This window comes from Tursiops truncatus, chromosome 2 (assembly GCF_011762595.2).
Source record: "Tursiops truncatus isolate mTurTru1 chromosome 2, mTurTru1.mat.Y, whole genome shotgun sequence".
NCBI classification, from domain to species: Eukaryota; Metazoa; Chordata; class Mammalia; order Artiodactyla; family Delphinidae; genus Tursiops; species Tursiops truncatus.
Window position 1 is genome coordinate 136,566,281 of NC_047035.1, and position 26,268 is coordinate 136,592,548.

Here is a 26,268-nt window from a genome sequence, read left to right on the forward strand (position 1 = left end):
TTTGTTGTTTGTTTGTGTGTCTCCCTCTGCTTGGCACAACATTTCCACACCAAGAGTCTGCATTTACTGAGGGTGTGCAATGTGTCATCCCCTGTGCTAAGTACCTTACATGCTTCATCTCATTTCCTCCCCACAGTGATCCAACAGATAAATGGCTTCTCTGTCCCCATCACAATAAGAAAACTAAATTCAGAGAGCAGAAATGACTTGAAAATGACCCAATGATTAAATGGCAGAGTAGGGATTCAAACAGTCTGCTGCCAGAGAATAAGATCTTACCCACAACACCATCCTGCCTCCCAAAATAATAAAGCCAATATTTATTAAGTGCTTACTGTACAGTGCTAAGTTCTTTACTTTCAGTGTGTCCTTTAATCCAAGCTACAACCTAAGAGATAGATGTAACTACTAGCCTTGGTTCATAGATGTGCAAAACAAGGCTGCAAAGGTTAAAGTAACTTGTCCAAAGACCCAAGTTTGGGGAGTGGGAGAGCAAGGAGTAGAAGGCAGACAATTTGACTTCAAGCATCACTCTCCTCTGGTCCTAAATGCTAAGTGACAATCCAGGGCCAAGTGGGCCAGAAGAGGAAGGGGGAGAGGAAGATGGAGGGGACTAGAGGGAAGGGGAGGGAAGGAAAAGAAGGGAAAAGAGAAGGGAAGAAAAGGGAAAAGAAGAGAGGGAGGGTGCTGGTGAGAAAGGGGTGCAAGAGAGGAATATTACAGCTGCTAACAGATATGCCAAAGGGATGGACAGAGGGATTGCATTACAATTTCTACTTGCTTATGTTCTTTCCATGACCCAGATTAAGACCCTCGAATCCCAAAGACAGTGTCCCTCCCCATGGGGGGAGAAATTTTGTAAAGATTATGCGGGGAGAGACAGAGGGATGTGCCTCTGTGTGCATCTGCTTGGAACTTTTTCTGAATCCCTTTTGCATTTTTCAATAAGATTCAAAACCATAAATTATGTAAAGCCAGAAAGCTAAAGGGGCAGACCCTTCTCTGGAGTTCATTTCAAGTCTGAAGTTCAGACGCTTTTAATGACATAATTGCAAAAGGCAAAAATCTATCTGAGTGCAAACTTCTCTTTGAACAGGAATGAATTCTCAGACAGTGGTGCAGTGTTCCTCTCTCTGTCTCCTGGGCGTGTGGACATGGGGGGAGGAAGATGGGGAGAAACCATGGCCTGAAAGACAAGAGTTTTGCTGAGAGCCTGCAGGGCTCTTTTTTGCCATCCTATAAGTCATTTGGATATTTCCTCACGATCTGGAGCCAATGGGTCCTGAAGACAGTAGACGCAGTGTTAAAATGTGGATGATCTAGTATTTTAATTCCTTTAAAACTAAGTATTTATGTTTCCAAATGCATAAGATCTACACATGGTTAGAAAAGAAAATCAAGAGATACTAAAGGGCATACACTGGAAATCAAATCTTTCTCCCAAGTCTATCCCCCACTTTTCAATTCTCCTACCAGAGGCACCTATTTCTACCAGTTTCCTCTTCTAAAAATTCTCTACTTAAATGAGCTTCCCCATGTATGCAATACTGTGAAATGATTAAATGTGTGAGCTCTAAGCTTTCATGTCTGAGTTTGGATCTCTGCTCAAACCTGATCCTACCTTTGTCACCTTGGCCAGCTCCCATAGCCTCTTTGTGTCTTATTTTGATGTTGGTGAAATGGGGATAACACTGGGACCTACCTGAGAGGGCTATTGTGAGGATCAGATGACCTAATACCTGTAAATCTTCGAAATACTACTGAATGACACATAAATCCAAAATTTGTTGGTTGCTATGACATAAGTATATTCTTTTTATTTGTAAATGGCCAAAATATTATACATATCTACTGAACCCTGCACTTTTCACCTAGCAGTGTAATTTATGGACCTCCCTGAAAATGGCAGAATAATATTCCACTGTACGCACGTACCATTTTGATTGAACCAACTTCCCATGGAGGGACATTTAGGTAGTTTTCATTCTTTTGCTGTCACAATGCTACAGCAGTGATGATCCTTCTATAGGCCTCTTTGGTCACAGGTGCAAGCAGTATATTTGAAGGATGGTATCAGTCAGCCTAGGCTAAACTAGACTGTGACAACAAATAAATTCCAATAGCTCAGTAGCTTAGTACAACAAATAAATTCCAACAGCTCAGTGGCTTAGTACAACAAATAAATTCCAATAGCTCAGTGGCTTAGTACAACAAAGGGTTTACTTCTTTATTTCTCAGTCCAGTGCAGATCAGATCACACTCCTTGGCAGCTCTCCTCCTCCAATGTTGACTCAGGGATCCTAGATCCAAGCTACTTCCAAACTGAAACTCTATGTTTTGGAGTTCTTTGCTGCCAGCCTCGTGAGCTGGGGATAGAGACCACATAAGAACACCTACCAGCTCATACAAGTCAGAAGGGAAGTAGCATATCACATCTGCTCACTTTCCCATTTGTCCCAAACCTAACCACAAGCATGGTCAGGAGATAGCATCTTCTAGGGTATCCAGGAAGAGGAAACAGTGGATGAGGACATAGTGTTCTTTGGGTCAAGGATAAATTCTAGAAATTGACCCACTCAGCAGGATATATTTTAAATTCAAAGCATTTTACAGATTCCATACCAATTCAAGGATTCACTTCATATAACTGAACAACACATAATGACGGAAAGTTCCTATGAATTCAGTAATGCTTTTAAATGAGTATGTATATTTTATTAACCACTATTACTTCTGTGTTGAAAAGAAATAAATTATAAATAATGTAAGGATGAGACATGTTACTTATTCTATCAATAATGATTGGTGCACATATAAATTTCAAGACTTTGTGAAATAATCCCAGGAGTCTACCAGCCAAAGGTCAAGCCATTGAACCTCTATCAAGGTGTTCAAAATCAGCCATAGCCTTCATTGTGCATTCATGAATGGTCCACTCAACTCTATTCTAATTCTATAGTGCTGGGACTACTGAAGAGCTCAGACTTCTCTCCTTCCTCATGGCCACCATCTTTTTTGGCTCCACCACCTTCTTTCAATATGGCGGTAAGTGATTTTCACAAATGTAGATCAGACCATGTCACCCCCTTCAGAGGCTCCCATTACTCTTAGAGTAAAATAAACTTAACCATGGCCTCCAAGGTCTGAATAATCTGACCCCTTCCCACTGCTTCAGCTTCACTCATTTCACACAAATCTCCCCTTCACTCGCTTTGATCAAGTTGATTTCTGTTCTATTCCTTTTACTCGCCACAGTCTTTTCCTTTGAACCTGCTTTTCTCTCTGCCTGCAAGGCTCTTCCACTCACTCTTCACATATGTGTCTTTCATCACCCTTCTAGACGCAGCTCAGATGTCACCTCCTCAGAGAAAGCTCCCCAAATCACTGTCTATCACATCACCCCATCTATTTCCTTCAGATATTTTCCCCAGTGTAAATACAATAAGTTCTCTACATACGAACCTTCAAGTTGCAAACTTTCAAAGATGTGAACGTGCGTTCCATCAACATCAGGCATGAGTGACATTGCAGCTTGCCCTCCGTGTCCTATTGCTGACGATCCTTCAGCTCTACCATCTCCCACCTCCTCTCCCTCCTCCAGTCAGTAACTCTTCTTGCCTGTTCACTCGATGCCAGCCCCTGTACACCAGCTGTTGTACTGTACTGTATGTCAGGGAAGGCTTCCTGGAGGAGATCCTCTTACTATATTAGCATGCTTTTGAAATAAAATGATTTGCAAACTAGTATATATAGAATGGATAAACCACAAGGCCCTACTGTATAGCACAGGGAACTATATTCAGTAATCTGTGATAAACTGAAATGGAAAAGAATACGAAAAATATATATATGTATAACTGAGTCACTTTGCTGTACAGCAGAAATTAACACAACATTGTAAATCAACTATACTTCAATAACATTTTTTTTAAAAAGACAACAACAAAAAAAAACCCCAATAAATAGTAAGGACTGCAGGACACTGAGGAGATCTCATTATGCCTTTCCAGGAGCTGGAGACAATGAAGACCTTGGAGAGTGAAAAAGCCAAGCCATATTAAGGTCATCTGCAAGACCTCAACCTTGGAAGATTCCTAAAGACGTGTTTGACATTTGTTTGGGAAAACGTAGCCTGTTGATGCTGGCATTTCCATACTGTAGAGAGAAATCAAAGGAGACACCCTTGTTTCACGTGTCCAAGGAATGAATATTCAAGCAAGATGGACAGTCAATCATAGAAACCAAGAATACTAGCCCATGCCCAAATCCTCCAGCCATGAGATCACTTTTCACAGGTAGAGGTAGAAAGATCATTACTGCCTGAGAAATGAAATGGAGATGTGATTGGAAATGTCACGCCTTGGGTGCATGAGCATTATTCCAATAATCAATCACCCGAATTGAATTGCTTATTTGTACATCTGATTGTCTTTGCATTATTTAGAAGCTATTTAATGACAGCCAGCCTGACAGCATGCATCTAACACATGCCAGATAGATTTAGGAGACTCGGAAACATTTCTTTCTAATTGTTTGGATAGGCATATTGATTGCTATTTCCTCTTTCAGGGTTCTCTAAAGCACATTACACCCTTTGTATGTTTGATGCACATACACAGTTGAGCAAACACACGTAGAGAATAAACGACACCCAATGCAAAGGTGAACCTGCAGAAGGCATTGCCCCTAAACGGGGAATGGTGTATCTAGAGCCAAGAAGGCAGGTGACAAGGCCTTAATTTCAGTGTGAGTACTAGGCCCAGATTCCAGCCCAGGGACTGAGGAGAATTCTCTAAGATGGGGAAGAGTCTAACAACCACTTTGCATGTTCTCCAGCTCTAGAAAGCAGGGCAGCATTCTCAGAGAAGCTGTGTTCCAGGGTGTTCTGATTGTCTGACACTCCCCCAGGAAAGCTGAAGGAACCTGCCCAGAGTTGGGGCAGGGGGTGAGACTGGTTTTTGTTTTGTTTTGTTTTTTAATTTCTGCAGAACAGCTGATGAGGTCTGAAAGCCCCTGCCCTTTGGTCTGTGTCTGTGACTGGGAGACAGACAGAGCACAGTGGACTGTGAGATTAAGAAACCCTGTTCATCTTCTTTATCCGTTCATCTGTTGATGGACACGTAGGTTGCTTTCATGTCCTGGCTATTGTAAATAGAGCTTCAATGAACATTGTGGTACATGACTCTTTTTGAATTATGGTTTTCTCAGGGTATATGCCCAGTAGTGGGATTGCTGGGTCGTATGGTAGTTCTATTTTTAGTTTTTTAAGGAACCTCCACACTGTTCTCCATAGTGGCTGTATCAATTTACATTCCCACCAACAGTGCAAGAGGGTTCCCTTTTCTCCACACCCTCTCCAACATTTATTGTTTCTAGATTTTTTGATGATGGCCAAGAATGGGATTCTTTTCTTTCCTTTCATTTCATTTTCAGATATTTCATTGTTAGTGTATAGAAATGCAACTGATTTCTGTATATTGATTTTGCATCTTGCAACTTTACTGAATTTGTTGATAAGCTCTAACAGTTTTTTGGTGGAGTCTTTGGGATTTTTTATATATAAGATGATATATACAATGGAATATTACTCAGCCATAAAAAGAAACGAAATTGAGTTATTTGTAGTGAGGCGGATGGACATAGAGTCTGTCATCCAGAGTGAAGTAAGTCAGAAAGAGAAAAACAATACCGTATGCCAACACATATATATGGAATCTAAAAAAAAAAAAAAAGGTTCTGAAGAACCTAGGGGCAGGACAGGGATAAAGATGCAGACGTAGAGAATGGACTTGACGACACGGGGAGAGGGAAGGGTAAGCTGGGACGAAATGAGAGAGTGGCATGGACATATATACACTATCGAATTTAAAATAGATAGCTAGTGGGAAGCAGCCGCATAGCACAGGGAGATCAGCTCGGTGCTTTGTGACCACCTAGAGGGGTGGGATAGGGAGCATGGGAGGGAGATGCATGAGGGAGGAGATATGGGGATATATGTATATGTATAGCTGATTCACTTTGTTATACAGCAAAAACTAACACTGTAAAGCAATTGTACTCCAGTAAAGATGTTGAAAAAAAAAAAGAAGAAAAGAAACCCTGTTCATCCTGTCTTCACCTCGCACTGGCGTTTCCACAGTGCAGCTTTATTACACTGCCGGGTTTCCCTGAATGTTAAACATAAGAAATTAAAAGTAAGGACACATATCCTGATAGATGATGGCTTTTTGAGCTTATGTCTATATCTTGGAAAACATTTTTTTAAAAAAAACTTTGATGTGCTCTGTACTCTTCTTCATTAGAAATGATTCTTTTTTTTCTTCCCTCTCCCTGTCAAAGTTTATTTTTCTGCCTTCTATTCTAGCCCTGCCTGCAGAGAGGGGAATTTGCATGACAAATGAATGCCTTGATGGTGAACTCCTGGAAGCCCCTGGAAGCCTGAGCTTTAGTCTAGGGGAACCACCTCTGCCTCAGGGATTCTGAGCCCCCCAACACAGGCCCCAACTCTTAGCATCCCTATGTATTTACACTAGAAGGCCAATGTGTTAACATCTTAGTCCCCTATGTGTTAACACAGGAAGGCCTTCTGCTCAAAGCAAGAGAAACATGGAGAGACTCCCAGCTAACAAGTAGCTTTTGCGCAATGACATTTTGATAAGTAAATTAATCTGAAAGGCACTGACTCCATTCTCTGGGTGTTTCCAAGGTAAAGCTCAGAATAGGAGAGTGACAGCCATTTTTCAAGTCAGGAGGAGGTCCTCTGACAAGAGTCACTGACATTCAGATGCACTCGCGGGACTCCTTGGTGTCAGGCCCACCGGCGGCTAAACCAGAATGTAAACCCGGTGTGCCACAGATGCTGCCCGCCATCACCCTTTGAGGTCTCAACCCCCTTGAGCTCCCCTAGGAGCACTACATGAGGGGATGGGCAAGAGCAAGATGAAAAGGCATGTGGTCCATGCCCTCTCCGCGCTTATGATTTAGGAGGGAGCAGGCAGTAGGGCAAAGCCTGCAATGGTAAGAGTTAATGCTGAACTAGCAGAGGACAGATGGATCAGCTTTGAATGGGGAACTGGTGTTGAAGGGTTAGAAGACGTGACACCTGTGAAGGTTTTGAAGAAGGACTAGGAGCCTTTCCGTAAGAGAACAGCTGGAAAATGAAAGAGCTAGTACCATCCAATCATTGATTCCTGGGTAAGCTGGTCCTTCTGGATCCCTCCCTCAGGCTACAGATGTCAACTTAATGAGCCTGTTTGTGTGAATCTCTAAGGGCATCCACATGCTTTTTGCCGGTGGACCCCAGTCAGAAGACTCTTCAGCCTCCAAGAAAGGAGAGAGGATGCCCTGGCCAGGCAGGGTCTGGAATATATTGGGAAGGGTAGGGCCTGTAGGCACTCTGTCCCCGGGACAGCTGCCTGCCTGTGCACCCTCTCCACAAAGCTTTCTGTTCACAGTCCACACAGCTCGGGGGTAGAGGAAGAGAATGGGGTGAGGGTTGCTCGCTGGGGTGTCAAAGAGGGAATAAAAGAACCACGCTTCTCACCACGAACAAAGAGCTCTTTTTCCTACAGCCTCTGCAAACCCAGAGAGGGGAACAGTCCCCTCAGCCTACAAGTGGGATTGTTTGTTATCGGAAAAACCTCCCCAGGCTCCCAGGAGATGTCAGCTGCTTGCCAAGATCTTCACAAAGTCAAAGGTCTTTAAATATCAGCCGGGCATCCAAGCATCCAAAGCCCCAAGTCCCTCTTCACCTCCACCCACCTTCCCACTCCCATCTCTTCCATCCTGTCCTCCTCAGCCCTGTTTATTTTTAGTGACAATAAACCCAGCTCCTAATCTTGACAGTTGATCTCACTGAGTAAATTTAATTAACTACATCTTTACCTCCACTCCCCTGGGCCTTGGCAGGAGGGAGCCCTTTGTCTTACAGATGACTGGCCTGATGGAGAGGGAGAAGGAAGGGGAAAAGGTAACGAAGCCAGAGCCAGCAACCACCCGCCATTCCTCCCTTCCTTGAAAGACATCAGTTAATGATGTGATTCTGAGTTGTCAAAGTCACTGTAGATGGTGGGATTGGGGACCTGGAGGATGGGGATGGCAGGGACGAAGAAGGAGGGTCTAAGCCTGACTTCGGCCAAGTGAGGGATGAAGTGCAGTTCCCGGAACAGGTGTGCATGTCCGTGTGTGTGCACGTGTGCGTGCACACGCTGGTGTGTCTCTGGCGCGGGACTAACCACTAGAGGTCTATTGCTGGTACTGTTCGTGGCCTCCTGCCAGGGAAATACACGGGAAAGGGGCAAAGCAGTCTGTTTTTTCCTCCTGTATCTCCCTGTCTTTGTTTTTATTAAACGCTGATTATTAATATTAGAAATGGAACACTGCCACGAGAAGCCATTTGCAGTTAATAAGGCTGTCACTGCTGCCCGGGGAGTTATAGAAGGCTGGGGAAGCCACGTGGGTACCCCTTAATAGCCGTGTAAACGAAGTGGGTCAGGAAAGCAAGATACAGCCCGCCCCGGTGAGGTGGGTCGGTTCTGTCCCTGGTTCCGGGCACAGTGGCCAGGGCCCCCCTCTCCCCGCCGGGACTGGGGTCATACCTGGGTGTGCACAGCTGCTGGGGCGCAGGCCAATTGTGTGTAAGGAACTTGGGGAGCAGCCTCCCAGCCGCAGCTGTGAAAACATTGGCTGGGCCTCCAGGGAGATCTATCCCAGGATGGCGGGAGTGCCCCGCCCCAGGCCTGGCCCCTCCGCTCCCATGCAGGTGTCGAGTCTCAGGGCATTGTTTCCCCACTTTACCCTGGGGCGCGAACTGCCTTGGGACGGGGAGATTGGCCCATGTGAAATGACTGGGGGCAGGCCTTTGAAATCTGGGGGCTGCCTTGACACGTGGAGGGAAAAAGATTCTGAGACCAGCCCCTGATCGGTTCACTTGCTTATTTCAGGAGGACGAGAGCAAGGGGATGCGGTGAATACCCACCTGGTGTGGGTCCTGGGGAAAGAGGCTCTCTGCCCCTGCTGATGGAAAGAGAAAAGGAGACCAGGCTCCAGGTGTCTGTTTGTCCCCTGGATTGGGGACAGGTGTGACTGAGGAACAGCACCTACTTTCCCCTGATGCCTGAATGAGATACACTCTCTTCCTCAAAACCAAGAATAATAACCACCAAATAATAAGCAGCCTCCGTGTTGGTGAGTGGAAGGGGTGATATACTTGAGGGATTTTTTCCAATCACTGCTCAGAGCTTAATGCATCTCACAAGCTTAGGAAGACTGGACGAAATGATGACCAAGAGCAACTGGGTGCATTTAACAACGTTACAAAATTGTGTTTGCACGGACTGACAGACTTAAGAGAATGAACTTATGGTTACCTGGTGGAGAAAGGGTGGAGGGAAGGGATAGTTAGGGAGTTTGGGATTGACATGTACACACTGCTGTATTTAAAAAGGATAACCAACAAGGACTACTGTATAGCACAGGGAACTCTGCTCAATGTTATGTGGCAGCCTGGATGGGAGGGAAGTCTGGAGGAGAATGGATACACGTATATGTATGGTTGAGTCGCTCTGCTGTGCACCTGAAACTGTCACAACATTGTTAATTGGCTATACTCCAACATAAAATAAACAGTGAAAAAAAAATTGTGTTTGCAGTGGAAGTGTGTGTCTCTCTGTGTGTCACCCTAGCGACCGGACAGTTTATTTGTTGATCTTTGTGTGTGTTTAGCTAGTGTGTCTGTGTGTCTGTGTCCAGGCAGGCCCTCAGGCACGTGTATAAACACATCTGGGTGTCAGTGTCCGTGTGCTTTGAGCGCACTGGGCGTGGAGAGCAGCTGATACCCTCCTCATCCTATTTCTCTAGTCCATGCCCTCTCCCACTCAGACAACAGGACAGCCTGAAATCTGTGGCGGAATCTATCAGGAGTCCTGCATAGCTGAAGAACTATGCAAGATGAGGAGGAAAAAGGGGAATCAGATTTAAGGAATGTGAATGAAATCATCAGGAAAACCGGAAGTTCCAAGGTTCTTTCTCTCATTAGAGACATAATCTCTCAAACGTAGGGAAGGAGTTCACAACTCCTGTTGTGAGGAGTACAGAAAACAAGGCATGTTAACAGTTGTGAACAGCGCCTGGCACACATGAAATTCTTCATAAATATTAGTTATTGTTGTGATCATCTCTAGCAAAGGTGAAAGGTACCCAGGAAGGAATGATCAGGCTTCCCTTGAACACTTAAGTGAGTGGAACAAGGGCAGATGGGAATGTTTTCATGCAGAAAGTCTATGCCCTGCATAAACAACAGAAACAGAGCACCCTTCTTTGAGGAGAAAGAGTCTACCATGCTCCATATTTCAGACAAAGGAAAATGCATGTGGCCATAACCAGATGAAATGTTCTTTCCCATGCTCTTTCAGCTGAAGACAGTCCCTACCATTCTAGTATCTATTTGTGCCAACATTTACTATGAGGAAGCTTGAAGAGGGTCTTCAGCAGGGAAAAAGCAGGTGAACAGTGACCTTCAGAGTTCAAATATCTCCTTTCAAAATGACCTCTACTTGAGTCACAAGTTGGACACCGGAAAGGGGGTCCCTGGCCATTTGAGAATCTGAAGACTACAGCTGGGGACATCCCTGGTGGTCCAGTGGTTAAGACTCTACGCCTCCACCACAGCAGACGTGGGTTCAATCCCTGATCAGGTAACTAAGATCCCACATGCAGTGCTGCGTGGCCAAAAAGAAAAAAAAAAAAAAAAAAAAGGGGTAAGACTACAATTGGAGAGATGGCAGCCTGAGCTTTAAGTGGTGGTGCCAATAGCAGACTAGTTCAATATCTGCTGGGGCTCACCAACCAATGAAAATGTGTTACAGTGGGCCAAGAGAAAAGGAGAGGACTGTCTACACTCGTCCAAATAGCTCACTTGACTGATGTGCTTTAGTTGCCTTCCTGAATTGACTTTCCTTTCCCAATGCACAAAATCTCTGTCTTCACAGGATGACATTGACCTGTCTGTCTTGCCAACCTGGAGAAGGCATGAAAAGGTTTTGTGTCAGGTAGATGCTGGAGAATAAAGACTGGGGAAGAGAAGCAGCCTTTCCTCCCCTGGATACTAAAGACATCCAAGCTGGCCATGGTACCCTGGGGACCAGCCGGGACCTATGGGCAATCTCAGTATGTTCTATCTTATAAGGAAGAAAAAAAATCCATATTTCAATAAGTTTTCAAAATGAGCAAACAAAATCTTTGGACAATCAGAAGAGAAAGCCATGTTCTTCGGTTTTGTAACAAATTTTCCCAGTTGGCATCCAGGGCTTGGGAAAGAAACCATCATAGTTACTTGGGAGTAAGGGACCACAAATGACAGAAGTTAGAGAGTCCTCTTGAATCTGTACTTCTGCCAGGTTTTAAAAGCCTGAACTCCTAGACCGTGGACATCAGCGTCATAGGCTATTGGCCACATCCCTCACTATGGTGATGGGATATGGGAGAGATCATCCCCCAATGTCTCAGCGTTTGGGCAGGGTTGAACCTGGAGGTGACTATCCCTTCTATAGGTACATGTTACCTGGCTAGGGCTGCCAATAATCTCCACCTGGGACCTATCATAACTTCTATGACCAGGAAAGCTGTAGTTACTGAGTTGCATCAGTCACCCCGGTTTCTGAGACATCCTCCCATTCCAGCCCCAATACAAAACCTCTAGATTGGAGGTTGGCCCCCTCTCAAGCAGAGAGCAACTAGAAGAATTATGATGCTCATTCGGGTTTAAACCTCACCCAACCATGGCCTTTGCTTTCCAAATGCAAACAACCCAGGGAAATGATTCTCAAACACATTCAACTGCAAAGCACCTTGAATGTGTTTTGGGGAACATTTTTAGACATTAACGTATTAAACTTGTAATAACCAAATAGGTATTTTTGCAGTAAATCAAATTATAACCCCCTTATACCAGATTACTATCTTAAACAAACAGTAGAAGGTGGCATAGATTTAAGACAAAATGTGGGTACTTAAAATATTAGAAGAATTCTATCCAGTCAATTCATTTTTTCTTCTCCTTAGAAAGCACATGGGATTATTTCATGTTAGCTGGGGGGCTCCCCAGCCTGGCTCCTGGCATCCCAACACTTGCGGTCAGAGTTTGAGATTCACTATCCTAAGGTAACATAACATAAACATAACGCCAAGAACTAGATCATTATCAAGCGGAAAGCAAGGTCTTTCCAGGAAGACTCTGGCTCTGGAACTCAGAAACCATTCTGAAACCCTGAAGGAGTCATCCTTCCCCACGAAAGTTAAAAAATTGACAAATAAACAAAATATTGGTACAAGAAATGGGGATTGACAATTCCAAACAATAGACCATAAAAAGAAAAGAAAGTGATGGAAGGGCCCATTGAGTTGATTTAGTCTAGAATTGGGAAACTGACTTGAACTTGAGCCAACTCTATTGATTGGTAACCACCTTCTAGAGTTCTGGGCTAGAAAGATTCGAAAGCACAAAAACAAGCATTGACCTATAACTTCTATTCAGGCAAACCCTGATCTACCGCCAGCCCCTTATAGAAGAAATGAGGAGATTGAGCTCCAGAAAGATATCAGACAATTTAGAGGCAAGGCAGCAACTTTGCCTTTTTGAATACTGATTTACACATTAGAATCTGATTCAAATCAATATACGTTGTGTCACTATGTGTCCTGCAATATGCTGGCTCTAGGAATACACAAACTCCTCATATTAAATGACATATATCCTGAGTTCACCATTGTTTATGGTTAGAATGAGTTCTTCAACTATATGTTTCCATATCTGGTCATCGTTTTAAATCTGGGCAACCAGAAGTGCATATAATGTTCAAAATAAATCCCGACTGCCTTGCCAACATGTATCTACTAATTTCCATTACAATACTCCCTCACTACTGCAAATTCTCATTGTGTAAACTTCTAGTATATGGGATTTTAATTCTGTGTACTTTTTACCCATTAGAGAGAATTGCAGTTTGAGTATATAAAAGTCACAAGCCCTTCTGAGTTTTTAAATAAAAATGCACTGAATGCATTTTATATAGTAAAATGACATCTGATAACTTGGAAAGATGTCACAGTATATTACTGAGTTGGGTAAATAAAAGATTACCAAACAGTATATAAAACATAATCAAGAAAATGATGATTGATAGGGCCTGGTGGCAGTATGGACCTTGTCCAGTGGAATGGACACCATACATGCTGATTGGTTGGGTACTGGTTTTGACTGAATGGCAAGCTGTTAAATATTGTGAATATCGCCTCTAAGAGTAGCAAAATAGACAATTATTAACCCCTCTAAATCTCATTTTTCTTATCTATAAGAGAACGGGGGAGAGAGCTATAATTTTACTTACTCTGGAAGCTATTATGCAGCTTAGAACTAATGTGTGTAAACTGCCCTGCATATGGTAGGCACACAATAAAAGACTATCAGTATATTAAAAAGCATACATTCTATAAGAATTCAGGCTACAAAGCACCATAGTTCCTTTCTATCATGTCGCGCCAAGCCACATGCCATGAATAGTCTTAAGTGAAAATTCTAAGTTTCTTTTCTCTTTCATCCCATTTGCATGAGTCACACACTCTCATCAATCAATCACACAATGTACAGTCGTGCGCCCCCTCTCTCCCACAGCACTGGCCCAACCCAACACTTGGTTAAAAAACATAATAAGAATAATCAAGGTTCTGCAAAACTGAATGCACATGGAAAAAGGATTAGAAGGATATAAATGAATACCATTAAGTGTCTCTGAATGGTGGTAGTGCAAGCCATCTTTATCTTACAGCGTTTGTAGTCTATATTGATTGCCATGGAATGTGTATTGCAGTAGCTGCGAGAATAAATAAAACAATTTTTAAATAAAAGAGAAAATACTTTGAAAATTTCGATGTAGGACCAGGCCCGTAAAATAATGTCTCTTACCCTGTATAATACCTTTAAATGGTTTTAAAAAATTACAAGCACCTTATTAAATTTGCAAAGAATGGAAGTCTTGAAAAGTTTCTAGGCAACAAAGTAGAGTAAAGGAAGATTGACTGTCTTCTATTACTTGTTAATAGTGTAAACTGTCACTGATTGTCTCTTTACTTAGTGCTCTTGACTTTATTGCTTTATTTTCAAGGAATGCAAACTATTTGTGTCCTGTTAATAGTTCACTCACAATTATAGGTCTCAAGCATTATTTCCTTGAAAAGGCCTTATGTCTTTAAACATAAATTACACTACCACAAATTCTCCTTATACAAGATTTTCTTGTAAAGATGGCATTTATGACCAAGAAGGCTGTACTATAAAAATTCTACTTCTCTGCATTTGTCTTTTTTGATCCTCAACAAACTTTATGAGGGTTTTGGACATAAAATAAAGTTAGATCTGTGTCTCTTATCATGTATCAACACTAATTATAAATAAATTTAAGATTTAATTATAATAGAACAATAAAAATTCTTTAAAAAATAAAGCATGGGTGATTACTTCTATGATCTTAAAAGGAGGTCATCAGAGGCTAACATCAAAAAACAAACAGGTGGTAGATTTGGGGACATATATTGATAAATCAAAACAGTGTAATGCAGCAATTATCACAACAGACAAAACTGAATGACCAGGGACAGTTCAGGGAGAATATTTGTTTGTTATCAGATATGACTGACCAACTTAGTGTATAAAATGCTCTTCCAAATTAGTATTATGAATGAAAAATATTGCCTGCCACATCATTAAAGAAAGGATGTTGCAGCCATCAAGCCATCACATTACAGCTGCCCCCAACGGTGTACCCTGAGGAGACTCAGGAAGGGAAAGCACAGGATACTGGCCCCGCTAGCTGAGGTGCATATCAAAGGAATGATTTCAGTGAGCCCAGACTCTTGCATCTTCCCATACATAGAAAAGCACTAATTTCATTAACTTGAGATGTCTGGTTTCTTTAATTAACAATAATCTTTTGATGCCCCAACTACCTGGTCTTTGTTGTGAAAACTCCTGTATGTCCTGGTTCCACCCCTGATTCTTTGGAGCAGTCCCTCAGAGCTATCTGAGATGCTGTGTCCTGGGCTTAAGTCCTCAGTTTTGTCCACTGAATAAAACATAATTCTCAGCTTTTAGGTTGTGCTTTTTTTTCTTCAGTCGACAGTCCAAAAAATGTGGAGAGGGTGGACCTAAAGAAGGTGCAGTTCGGCAGATGGGAGGTGACATAAATGCAGAGCCACCTCCCCAAGTGGCCCACAGTGCGTGAGTCTCTAGACTTCTATAGGATCCAGCGGATTAGAGCAGCTCTGGTAAACGGGATTGGAACTATTTCTCTTCTAAGCGGAAAAAACCTATTAGTTTTAGTTAAATGGGAAAGAAATGTGACATTTCCTTGCGCCTGAATGTCTTTCAACAATCTATCTTTTTCTTTGCCTACATTTTCTGAAAAACAAAAGATTGCACTTTAAGAGAAAATGTCATTATATGCTCTTTCTAAGGGAATGTTGCTAAAGCATATTACACGTTTTGAAAAATAAACAAAGTAGAGCAAAAATGCAGAAAGATGATAGTGAGATTAAATGAGATGCGAAGTACTTGGGATGCTCCCAGAAAGACTCCTTGTGGGTCTCTGTGCTTGCTTCTCTCCTGCATGGAATACACCTCTTCCACACCTGTCCCAAACTTGCTCCCTCATTTCATTCAAGTTTCAGGCCCAAAACCAGCTCTTCTAGAAAGGGCTTCCTTGACCACACTTATCTAAATAGCCATACATCTCTTTCCGTCACTTTTCTGAGTTCCATTCTGCTTTATCTCTGGCTGAAATAATATTAAACATTTATTCACTGAAATATTTATTTCCCATCTGCTACACTGGTTTCTCCATTTCCATGAAGTCAGGGACTTTGTTTTATCTTTATTTTATCCTCAGGCCCTAGAGAGATGCCTGATAGACAGTAAACGATCAATAACACATTTGCTGATTGAATACATAGTAAATATTAAGTGATGTTCATGATCGTTAGAGGTGATAATGATCCATCTTTCTACTGGGGGCTCACACGATCAGTATTGACTTTGGCAGACAGTTGAGAGTAGAGGTCAAGAAGTAGAGTTGGGGGGTCAGATATAGATATTTCCCCCAACTTATATACTGTGAAAAATCCAAACCTACAGGAAAGTTGGAAGAGTAGTACAATGAACATTCAAATGCCTTTTACCTAAATTCACCAATTCAATTAAAATTCTACCACATTTGCTTCCTGTCTTTCCACAAACATAAATGAGTGTGTATGTGTATATAGATGCATATATAGATGATGCATGTACACACACTTTTTTGGCTGAACCATTTGAGAGGTAATTGTGGACATTATGACACTCAACTCCTAAATACTTCAGCAAGTATCTCATAAGAACAAGAATATTTTCTTATAAAACCACAATACAGCACTTGGGAAAATATAATGCTAATACTATATTATTGTCTCATAAACTTCTGGTACTCAAATCTCCCTGATTTTCCCAATGCTGTGCTCGACATACAAGATACTTTTAATCTAGACTCAGTCCAGAGGCAGCACGGCATCTAGATGACGTGTTTCTGCATGGTCTTTCAATCTGGAGTCCGAGCCCCAGTTATTCATGACATTGACACTTTTCAAGAGCCTGTCCAGTTGTTTTGCTGAATGTCCCTCAGTCTGCACTGTCTGATTGTCTCCTCAGGCTTAGATTCAAGTTATGTACTTTGGCCCAAATATGGCAGAAGTGATGGTGTGTCCTTCTCCATGTGCTGGTTTTGACACCTGGCTCCACCATCTTATCTACCATGTGAGTTCTGGCAGTTTCCATTGCCTCTCTGAACCTTGATTTCCAAACTTACAAAAGGAGGATGACACTACTATCTCTCTGAGGAGATACTTAAATAAAAGAATGTATCAAAGGCTTTTAGCACAGAGCCTGATTCTAGCTCTTTTACCAGCCATGTGACCTCGGACACAGTTCTTAGCCCCCCTGAACCTCCTTCCCTGTAGCATGAAATCACAGTTAACTAACTCTGAGGGATTTCATTAAGACTCACAGTTTACACATACGAAATATAATAAGCATCCCAAAAGTGTTTTCAATTCTCACTGTTATTAATAAATGACATGTGAGGTCATAGAGTGATATCAGGACAGACTTTGAAGTCTAAAACTACTTGTTTCTTCTTCTCCACATCTTGGGAGAGCCTCGCAGGAACATGTGTCTTCCTTTCATAGCCCTTGCCTCTCTTCTCTTTCAGGTTAATGCTTAAAATTTTGCTCTGATCATCACACAACCCATCCCTACTTTTCAAATTCGTAGCTAATAACCAGCCCAGTTTTCAGTAGTGAAATCCAGATGACTATATTTGATAAAACTGAGTATAAATAGATAAGAAATTGAGTCCACATTAGTCCCTTCTTGCCTTCTTTTATTTTGTTCACTTAATTAATGTAAAGCAGCTGGGTGAACACCCGAAGTACAATAAACCGAAGTACCTGTCATCTAGTTTAAATAGCACCATGCCCCTCGGAGTGAGTCCATAAGGCTGATATGATTTAATATCTTCATCAAGGGTCTGGTAAAGAATTAAGATCATGCCCATCAATCTTCCCAGGGATCAAGCAGCACTTATCTCTTCAAAACCTGACCTCACACCCCAGAGCCTGTGGTCATCAAGAGGGCACTGGGGGCCCCAGGAGAAGCCCTGATCCCTGTGTCTTCCCACAACATACTTCTCACCCCTCACTGTCTGACTGTGCCTTAGGTCTGACTGAGCCTTAGGTCTGACTGCACTCCTCTGTGGGCATGATTCTGCCCTCAGTCTCCAGCTCCATCTGCATCCAATCACCCCATGTTACCACCTCACTCCTCCATCTCCCACAGTGGTCCACTGAGCCAGTGACCTCTCAGTCCTGCCCTGCCTTTCAGGAGGAAGAATTAACCAACATCAGAGTCAAGCCAGATCCCTCTGCATGAAGTCCAAACCAGATGTCAGGCTCAATCCAATATCCAGCCCAACTGTTCCTTGGCACTGGATGGAGATGACAGTCATTTGATTTAATTTCTCTATTTTGACCCAATCTATGTCATCTTGTTTAGAGACACCTATAATGCCAACTATCATCTTTAAAAAGATGATATAGATATGATACAGATATGCCCTTGATTCAGCTAGAGCTTTCAGTTTCATTTCTCCCCCAAATTTGCAGATACACTATTGTGGGATTTCAAGAGTACATGTCATTAGTAGCTGATTAGAAATATCTGTCCTTACAGAAATCCTCAGTAAAATAACTTCCCCTGTATATTTCATGTATGGCCTTCTCTTTGGTTACTTAAACAAAGCTGAACTCCTTTCTAAAAGCAAATATTAAAAGAAAAAAAATCTAGTCAGAGCCCTTTGGTTTTACCAGTGCTCTGTAATGAGCTACCCTCCATGCTAGGGACAGACATTTCATTAACTTTTCCTCTCTGGCTTTCCTTATACATGAGTCTTGTGTCTCTTGTATTTAGAAAAATAATAAGAACTTTTTCTGGTTCCTCCCACCTCACAGGCTAGAACCAACATTTCACAAGCCGGTGTCTGATAAACAATAGGGAATGCTATAAACAACATGAATCTGATACGAAGACTAGAGAATAATAACAAAAAGTAATAAAAAATGTTGAGTTTCCATCAGAATAACTAAATCCAGGAAAGAAATACCACGAGCATAGAACAGGCAACTGAAAATCTAATTTTAATAATCCCAAAGTCTATTTAATTCTGCCTTTTATGTGCTAAACATTTGCTAGGTACTAAAAGATAGATAAGTAAGACAGTTTTTACACACAGGTCAGGATAGGAGAGAGAGATGTTAAAATGTATAAAAAGTATGTTACCATAGTACTAATCATTGCTTTATTTAGCACTAGGGACCCAGAAAACTACTGAGCAGGGCATTCAAGGTTGAGTAGGAGTCTGTGATATGAATGTGATCAGGAAAGACCATCTGAATAGGAGGAAGCATGCTGTGGCCAGCTCATGGATTATATGCTGAGAAATGATGGGAGATGGGACCAGAATGAAAAGGACAAGCAATGTTGGGAAGGATAGATTGCACTAGGAATGTGAATCTGATTCATATACCCTATATCCAGCCGTACAAAACTATTGACCATCTGCTTAACATACCTGGCTTTTTCATGCATTTGTGTCTTTGCAATGCTGTTTCCTCTGCCTGGAATGGGCTCAGCCTATCTGTCCTGACAGCATTTTAATCTTCCTCCAAGACTTAATTCTAGCCTCTCCTTCTGGATGAGGGCTTCACTGAAGACTGTCCCATAGCCACCACCCTCCATGATGGTATGACAGTAAAAAAGAGATTAAGATATATAGTTCAGGAGCAACTATTACAAGCTAAAAGATAGCCAGATTTGAAATCTAATTATATTCCAGTAAACACTAGAGAATCAATCTAAAAGCTCTCAGAATTTATTAGAGTTCGGTAAATGGTAATAAGCAAGGTAAAATTGTGAAAAATGTGAAACAAATCAGATTTCCTATATGCCAACAATAATGATTTAAAAGATATAATGGAAGTAAAATTATATTTATGTTGGTAAGCAAAAAATATCAATTACCTACAAAAAAGACCTAATAAGTTATGCAAGGACTCTATGTACAGGTTAGTAATAAAATCAGAAACAGATAAAAGATTTAAGTAAATGATATTTCTGGATGGGAAGACAGAATTTTTCCAATACGTTAACATTTCATAAAAGTAAGAAATAAGATGAATAGAAACACCATATGCTAACACATATGTATGGAATTTAAGAAAAAAATGTCATGAAGAACCTAGGGGTAAGACAGGAATGAAGACACAGACCTACTACAGAATGGACTTGAGGATATGCGGAGGGGGAAGGGTAAACTGTGACAAAGCGAGAGAGTGGCATGGACATATATACACTACCAAACATGAAATAGATAGCTAGTGGGAAGCAGCCACATAGCACAGGGAGATCAGCTTGGTGCTTTGTGACCACCTAGAAGGGTGGGATAGGGAGGGTGGGAGGGAGACGCAAGAGGGAGGAGATATGGGGATATATATATAGGTATAGCTGATTCGCTTTGTTATACAGCAGAAACTAACACACCATTGTGAAGCAATTATACTCTAACAAAGATGTTAAAAAAAACAATCTAAATCAAAATTTCATGCAGATAATTTGAATATTTGCCAAAGTTATTTTAAGATGTTCTAGAAACAAACAGAAAAGAACTAGCTATATTTGGGGAGGAAAATGAAGTATTCACTTGCCCTCACAAATACTAAAATATCTTATAAAGCTGTGGTCATTTAATAACCATGACATTGGCCAAACAACCCAGAAACAGCCCAGTGAAACTAAACTGATAGCCCCCAAATAAGTGAAAAGTTACTAATTGTTAAAGGGGGTGAAATAAGGCAATGCAAAAGGGTTTCATTAGTCAATAAAAGATGCAGCAAAAATATTGAACTATTTGAAAAACAAATGAAATCTTAGTATACACATTAAAATGAATTCTAGATGTATTAAAGAGTTAAAGGTAAAAACTATTAGAAGAAAACATAGATAAATATCTTAAAGCTCTCTGAAATGAGAAAAATATCTTTTAAACAAAAAAGCAATAGAAGACAAGACAGAAGAAATACTAATGAATGTAACTATATAAAAATATAAGTTTGCTACATGAATTATGTTGAACTTTCGAACATAGAATTTCATTAAACTTATTCACTCCAAATCACTAAATCCTTGCTGATAATAAAATTCTGTATTACTTATTTCGTAGCTTTTCTCATTTGCTGAGAAAACCAAACTGAGAAAGAACTTTGGAAAACTGCGAGATGAAAAAAATACAGTGTAATTAAAACACTGCAAGGAAGAAAAGAATGTAAGTTTGCATACACCAAAAATAATAAGACAAAATGAAAACAGAAGTGAAAAATTGGATAGAAATATTTATAAAAAATTGAATAATAAAAGGCTAATGGCAAATATATAATAGTTCTTAAAAAATAAGAAAATATTAAAGATAAAAATGGAAAGTAAAAAAAAGATGAACGAGATAAAAATAAAATTCACAAAAGAAGAAATATAAGATTAATAGTGAGATTTTTTTAAAGCTTAAATATCACTAATAATAAAATAATTTTTTTAAAAGGTGCCATTTTAACCTATGAAATTGGCAAACATTTTTTAAAATGATGATATTTAATGTTGACAGCACTAGTTAAGACAGACATGCTGGGGCTTCCCTGGTGGCACAGTGGTTAAGAATCTGCAGGGGACATGGTTTTGAGCCCTGGTCCAGGAAGATCCCACATGCCATGGAGCAACTAAGCCCATGCACCACAACTACTGAGCCTGTGCTCTAGAGCTCGCAAGCCACAACTACTGAGCCCGTGTGCCACAACTACTGAAGCCCGCGTGCCTAGAGCCCATGTTCTGCAACAAGGTAAGCCACCACAGTGAGAAGCCCGCGCACCGCTACAAAGAGTGGCCCCCATTCACCACAACTAGAGAAAGCCTGCATGCAGCAATGAAGACCCAATGCAGCCAAAAATAAATAAATAATTTTTTTAAAAAAAAAGATAGACATGTTAATACACAACTGCTGGTAATGTGAAAGGATATAAACTTCGTAGAAACCAATTTACAATATGCATAAAGACATTAAAAATATAACAAAACTCTAGTTTTAAGGTAGTGCAGAAAAGGCATTTTGCCTTTCAGCCTCTAAAAAATAACCACAAAACTGCATGAAGAAAATGTAACAGGACCAAAACCTCCATTTTCCATGAAACTGGGGAACATCTTTAAATATGAGCATGATACATAAAATCAAACTGCAGATGGAAAAATACTAAGTGATTAGCAGAGTTTAAGGAAGTCAAAGCTAAGTGGATGGAGAATTCCTATGGAAAGCAAAAGTCCAGATTTCTTGTGCTTTTCTGCTCTGTTACTTTTTGTGTGACAATTCAATCTTCCAGCTTGTTTCATGGTCACAAGATAATTGCCCAAGCATCAGCCATTACATCTGTGTTCCAAGCAAGAAGAAGAAGGAAAGGAGGAAAGTCAAAATCCACCTGTATGTCAGTTCCTTTTAAAGAGCTTTTCCTTTTAAATAATTGCCACATGCAAATCATCAACTACCCTATCTATAAGGGAGGAAGCAAAGCATGGTGTTTTAACTGGAAACACCATCCCCTATTATATAGGGGCCTGCTGCTAAGCAAGAAAGGGAGAATAAATTTAGACAAGAAAACTCGCCTCAGAAGTAAAATTGAGTAATAGGTAAAAATGAAGAATCAAAAGACAGCAATACATGCATATTATTTAGAAATATTGAAGCAAAAAGCAAAAGAAACAATCACAAAATTTGAAAGGTTTTGTCTTTGGAGGGAGAAACAACAGAAAAAGGAGGGAACCAGAGGGCCAATATTTCCTTTTTATTATAACCCTTTTAGCACTATTTGCCTTTTTATACTATGTACTCCCACTCGTTTATTAAAATAAAATATAATTTTAAAATTCAGCTTCAAAAAGATCACTTCACAGCAAATGCAAAGTTGCTCAATCTCATTAGTAACCAAATTAAAAGACAAGTTAAAAGAACAATGAGATATCACTTTCACTCATCAGTTTATAAAATATTAAAATAGTAATGATAGCAAGTATTGGCTCAGGTGTACAGAAACAGGTCCTCAAATACTGTTGATGGGAGTGTAAATTGGTACAACATTTTTAGAGATAAGTTTGGCAGTTTCTATTAAAATTTAAAATATGCATATCCTTCAACCCAGAAATTTCACTTCTAGGTACCTACCTTAGAAAAATGCTTGTCATCAGTGCAAAATGGGACAGACAAGGATTTGTGTTGCATAATTATAGTACGAAATATTTTAAAACATCATCCATGTCCATCAATAAGAAAATGACTTGATAAACTATGGTCTATTTATACCACAGAACTCAATGTACTGTTTTTTCAAAGGAGGTATGCCTTACCTGTTTTGTCCCAGAAAGAACTCCTACATATATCATTAAATGAAAAAAGCAAGCTGTGAAATAGGTAGAGTTTAACAGATTTAGTATTTACACTTCTGTTAAAGTTTGGAAGGATAGTCTTTAAATTGAACATAGTAGTTTCCTCTATGGAGAGGAACCTGATTAGAGAAGAAAGGGAAGAAATGTAAAATAGAGGCTGAATCTAGTAATACAACTTTATTCTTAAAATATCTTATATTTATGAACATATTAAAAACAACATCAGAGAAATAATCTCCTGCAAAAAAAAGCCCCTTAATATTAAAGAATTTGTAGACTCCAAAACCATGACTGGATGGAGTTCTGTGTGTCTGTGGTTCCTGTTTCTGGGGACTCTTTCTCCACCCGGAACACTAAGTTTGTCTTAAGGAGGTCATGGGTGTTATTCACTGAAACAATCTAAGGTGGTAATGAGAACAACCTATTTTTCACTTTACCTATTTTTGAAATGTTTGTTTTAATTAGGTGATTAGCCAGCTTCGTTAAGGATGCAATTAGACACATAAATTATCCTTTGAAAGCACTACTTGGAAAGGAACCTACAAATGTAAACAATACCAAACATAAAAAACAAACAAAAAAAACAATTCAAACTCAACTGTGCAGTTATTTTAAGAACAAGATGTATTCGGTCAAATGCAAGAGCAGCTAACCCTTTATTTAACTGAATTCCACCTCTCTCTTTTTTCCAGCCCAGTTGGTACTTGACTCTAGAAATAGCGATTATTACACCTGGACAAGTTGCGCTGTCAACATGTACATTGGGGTCCTGATTCGCAGCCTGCATTTCAGGCATGCAAGACTGCTCTTATATCACCAGGGTGTTGTTGCTTTGCTCCATTACAATTAGTTAAATTCAGAGTACATTTAACAGCAGACACAGAAGCTGCCCTAAATCTTCAGAAGATACAGAGGACTGCCATTGTTGGAGTAGAAACCAACAACCTTGGCCAGTGGTAGGTGGTTAAAGTGAGAAATCTCCTTTTTCCTTCCATCCAGCACAAGGCTCCCAGTCAGGAGGGAAAGAACAGCATTCATTACCCATGCAAAGTACAAGAGCCGGGTAAATTTCAGGAGGTCAGAATATAATTATATGGTCAGGAACTTCCCTCCCCCCACCCTTGGGGGAATAAAACACCCCACTCATACTATGTCATATCAAATATTTGAAATATCTTGGACAGAATCCAGGAGTCAGTTTAAGATCCTCTTTATTCTCTCTTTCAGAGCTAGTAAGGAAATTTCATGAGATGAGCTTGATGTGTGTGGAATTCTACAGCAAGTTATCTGCACCGTTTGCATACCGTACCGGAGTTACATTTTGCTACCTATGCAGAGTTTGCGGATAACAGAAAAGTAACTGCTCCCTTTTTAATAAAATGCTCATCCATTGCAAACTGCCCCCAAAACATCACAAGAGGAAAAAAATAACCTCCCCATATATATTGTCCTTGGCAACAAGTTCAGGTGCTCATAATTAATTTTGCAAATAATTGCACCTTCTAAATGGCTTCTCTGTAAACTAAGAGGTAGAACCTCCAGCATAAAGCAAAGAAAACTCCTAGGTGAGTAATAAAGAGGGCCTATGGGTACCTTCCTGATAATAACACGGCCCAGCTTTGCTGCTAGTTCGGTGTATTCTATGAGAGTTTTGTAATAGGGAAGAACAAACCTGAATCCGTACTGAATATGTTTCTTTTAACTTTTAGCCTTTGTATCTACTGCTTTTGCTACAAGTTAAGAATGTTGCCTATAACCTGAAATATACAGGATAGCCCATTCCCAAAACTCTGACCTTCGAAGATATAACACTTTTCCATTCATATAGAGATAAAAAGTTGCAAAAGAGAGAATAACATTTGTCTTGTTGGAGGTTTATAGGAACATTGTGACCGGATTTACACGGACAGCTGCAAGAACAAATGATTCTGGCACCAAGAAGTCTGCAGCAACCAAACACAACCCACCCACCACCCTTTTTTAAATTATTTATTAATGGGTTTCCCTGGTGGCGCAGTGGTTGAGAGTCCGCCTGCCGAGGCAGGGGACGCGGGTTCGTGCCCCGGTCCGGGATAGATGCCGCGGAGCGGCTGGGCCCGTGAGCCATGGCCGCTGGGCCTGCGCGTCCGGAGCCTGTGCTCCGCAACGGGATAGGCCGCAGCAGTGAGAGGCCCGCGTACCGCAAAAAGAAAAAAAAAAAAAAAATTTATTTGGCTGTGTGGGGTCTTAGCTGCTGCGTGAAGGAGTCTTAACCACTGGACCACCAGAGAAGCCCCCCACGCCCCCCTTTTTTTTTTTTTTTTTTTTTTTTTTTTTGCGGTACGCGGGCCTCTCACTGCTGCGGCCTATCCCGTTGCAGAGCACAGGCTCCGGACGCGCAGGCCCAGCGGCCATGGCTCACGGGCCCAGCCGCTCCGCGGCATGTGGCATCTTCCCGGACCGGGGCACGAACCCGTGTCTCCTGCATCAGCAGGCGGACCCCCAACCACTGCACCACCAGGGAAGCCCCCCCACTCCCCTTTTAAGTATAAAAGAAGCCTGAATTCTAAGTGGGGAAGATGGTTCTTTGCGACACAATTTCTCAGGCCCACATTTTTGGTCTTCTCCAAGAGAAGTAACATTTATGTCTCACTTTCTTTTAAAGCATGTGGTCGTGTTTTATGTATTTAATCACGGCAACAAGCACTATGAGGTACTGGTGACAGGAGGGGCCACTGAGTCCCAGAGCCAGCCAGTCTGCAAGAGACAGAGACAGGATACAAAACCCAGACTTCAGGGACTCAGCCAGAATCTCACTTACCTGAGTCTGGTCGCAAATGTCACGGTGCCTTGCGTGAGCAGAGCGCCCTGCACGTTTACGTCTAGTCAGGAGAGCCGGGGAGAAGCTACCACTGAGTTGAGGGTGGGAGGCTAGAGAGACCGGAAACGCTTCTACTTCCGGGTACACTCTACCCACCCCGTGGCTATGGCCCTCCCCTTCTCAATGCTCCGGGAGTTCTTTGCAACAACAAACCAACACTTCTCCCTCAGCCTTCAAAGCCAGTTCAGGTAACTCCCTGTCCCTGCAGTTTTCCTCATCCCACCATTTTGGATTCAGCTCTTCCTCAACTCTCCCATAGTTTTTTGTGTATATGGCTATTATGCCTCAGCCTACC

At 41.2% G+C, this 26,268-nt stretch overlaps 1 long non-coding RNA gene across 1 annotated transcript in view; it reads right to left on the reverse strand.

Annotated features, from left to right (window-relative positions):
• The window catches only part of LOC141277871 (uncharacterized), a 557,108-nt gene extending 531,110 nt beyond the window's left edge, over positions 1-25,998 (reverse strand). The window contains exon 1 of the long non-coding RNA XR_012329740.1: positions 25,914-25,998. This is a non-coding gene — a long non-coding RNA (uncharacterized lncRNA). The remainder of the gene's footprint in view (positions 1-25,913) is intronic.
• Positions 25,999-26,268: the final 270 nt, after the last annotated feature.